Raw genomic sequence first — 3,209 nt, 5'->3', positions numbered from 1 at the left:
GCTTATTCTACTGAGCTATCTCCCTGGCCCCTGTTTGTTCATATTTTGAAGCACATTCTACACTGGTCCTAAACTCCTGGACATGAGTGATCCTCTTGCCTCAGCCTCCTGAGCAGCTGGGATAGGTCTATTTTATTGTGTTGTCATCCTGGACCAACCTTCCACTTTCTGGTCCAGGATGGTTATGTGAGCTTCTGCCCTCATGCCTGCAGTCCAGGCAGATGGAGTAATGAGGTTGCAACCAAGGCCGCTGTTGAGCTGTATGCATCAGCAAAGCTGTATCAGTATCTTTTTGGCTTTCTGAGCAGCACCATGGTGGTAGGCAAGAACAAGCGCCTTACGAAAGGCAGCAAAATTGACCCAAGAAGCAAGTGGCTGATCCATTTTCTAAAAAGGACTGGTATGCTGTGAAGGCTCCGGCTATGTTCAACATAAGATATATTGGAAAAACACTTGTCACCAGAACTCAAGGAACAAAAATTGCATCTGATGGGCTCAAAGGTCGTGTGTTTGAAGTGAGCCCTGCTGATGTGCAGAATGATGAAGTTGCCTTTAGAAAATTCAAGCTAATTACTGAAGATGTTCAGGGCAAAAACTGCCTGCCTAACTTCCATGGCATGGACCTCACCGGGACAAAATGTGTTCCAAGGTCAAAAACTGACAGACCGTGATGTCGAAGCTCATGTTGATGTCAAGACTACCAACGATTACTTGCTTTGTCTGCTGTGAGTTGGCTTTACTAAAAAACGCCACAATCAGATATGGAAGACCTCTTAGGCTCAGCACCAGCAGGTTCACCAGATCCGGAAGAAGATGATGGAAATCATGACCTGAAAGGCACAGATAAATGACTAGAAGGAAGTGGTCAATAAACTGATTCCCAACAGCATTGGGAAAGACATAGAAAAGGCTTGCCAATCTATCTACCCTCTTCATGATGTCTTCGTCAGAAAAGTAAAAATGCTGAAGAAGCCCAAGTTTGAATTGGGAAAACTCACAGAGCTTCATGGTGAAGGTAGCAGCTCTGGAAAGGCTACTGGGGATGAGACTGGAGCTAAAGCTGAATGAGCTGATGGGTTCGAACCACCAGTGCAAGAGTCCGTTTAAGATCCAGAGTTTTGATAGTGATAAATAAAGTACTATTTGTGATTAAAAAAATAAAAAAAAGCTATGTTGGTAAGCCTTTCCCAAACAGCAGTCCGCCTAGGTTGGCGCCTTCTAGGCCAGGCTGCCTGTTCCCTGGCAGATCTGGTTTGTAAATGTCTCAGTGTTTACATTGGCCATCCCTGTGCCTTTTGAAGATGGTACCAAGAAGTCACAAGTTGTGACATAAGGAAGGGAGCGAGGAAGCCACCCCCACTCCTTGGTCCTGGGCTCTTTGTGTACTGCTGAGAGAGCTCTGACCTGACAACGGTGGCCCTGTAGAAGCTGGGAGGCATTTATTGCACAGTGGACATAGTGCAGGCCAAGAAGTCATCTGCCCTGATGTGACCCTACATAGCTTTTTTTTTTTTTTTTTTTGTGGAACCAGGGATTGAGCTCAGGCCGTTGCGCTTGCCAGGGAAGCGCTTATTCTACTGAGCCATCTTCCCGACCCCTGCCTGTCCTTTTCGGATGGTCAGGGTCACATTAGAATTTTATGGACAAGTTTCCCTGACTTGAAATTATATTACAAAGCTATTGTGATTAAAAGTGCTGTGATACTGGCAAAAAGACAGAACTAAGGAATAGTAAAACAGATTAGAAGATGCAGAAACAACTCTAGATATACTCAGCCACCTTATCTTTGACAAAGGGGCCAACATACATTCACTAGAAGAAAGATCACCTCTTTAATAAATGGTGTTGGTAAGCACAAGGGCCTGAGTTCAATCCCCGGTTCTGCCAAAATAAATAAATAAATAAATAAATAATAAATGCTGCTGGAAAAACTGGTTTTGCACATACTGAAGATTAAGATTAGACCCATATCTTTCATCATGCACTAAACTAAAACTGAAATGGGTCAAAGGTCTAAATATTAAGACAAAAACACTAAATATACTGGAATAAGGGATATATATATTTTTTTTCTCCAAATGCTCTCAGGGGTGGTTTGGGTGGCTGAAGTGTTGTGGGGATCGAACTCCAGCAACCTGAGGCTGACAGCTTTGTGGAAGCAGCCACTTAAACAACTGAGCTAAGGCCAGGCCCCCTAAATATACTGGAATATAAAACAGGTAAAACTCCTGAAGACATTGGTATAGCAAAGACTTCATGAATAAAACGCCGATCATAAAGAATCGGGCTGGGGAGATGGCTCAGTAGAATAAGTGCTTCCTGGCAAGTGCAAGGGCCGGAGTTCAATCCCTGGTTCTAGGAAAAAAAAAAAATTCATGAAGAATCAACAGCTGGGGACTCATCTTTTTTTTTTTTTAAATCTTTTATTTTTTTATGTATCTGGTACAGAGTCTTGCTAGGCAGCTTGGACTTGTAGTGATCCTCCTGTCTCAGCCTTGCCAGTGCTGGATTGCAGGCATGTGCCACCATGCCTAGTTTCAGGGGCTGGCTTAGCGCAGGGCTGGCATCCATATGGTACGGGGGATGGAACCTAAAGGTCACTATGAGTCTGAACTGCATAGCAAGATTCTGTAGTAAAGAAAGAAAGAAAGAGAAAAAAGAAAGAAAAGAAAAAAGAAAGAGAGAAAGGAAAAAGAAAGAAGGAAGGAAGGAAAGAAAGAAAGAGAAAGGAAAGAAGAAAGAAAGAAGAAAGAAAGAAAGAAGAAAGAAAGAAAGAAAAAAGAAAGAAAGAAAGAAAGAAAGAAAGAAAGAAAGAAAGAAAGAAAGAAAGAAAAAGAAAATGCTGGTGGGCTGTGGAGAAAAAGGAGCCCTTCTCCACCGTTGTGGTCAGAGTGTAGACTGGTGCAACCAATGTGGAAATCAGTGTGGAGATTCCTCAAATGACTAGGATTTGAGGTCCCATTCAACCCAGCTATTCCCCTTCTGGGTAATTTCCCAGAAGAATTGAAAGCATCGTACTACAGCGATATGCGTGACCTGTGTTTCTACAGCACAATTGTAATAGCAAGATCTTGGAAACGACCCAAATGCCCATCAACCAAGGAATGAATACGAAAGACACGGTCTTTTTATCAATGAAATGCCACTGAGCCATAAAGAAGGATGAACTGGAGACTTGGGCAGGTAAATGGATGCAACTTGAGACGGTA

Source organism: Octodon degus, unplaced genomic scaffold (genome assembly GCF_000260255.1).
Source record: "Octodon degus isolate 3935 unplaced genomic scaffold, OctDeg1.0 scaffold00005, whole genome shotgun sequence".
Classification (NCBI taxonomy): domain Eukaryota; kingdom Metazoa; phylum Chordata; class Mammalia; order Rodentia; family Octodontidae; genus Octodon; species Octodon degus.
The sequence above is the reverse complement of the archived record's forward strand: the minus strand, read 5'-3'. Positions refer to the sequence as shown.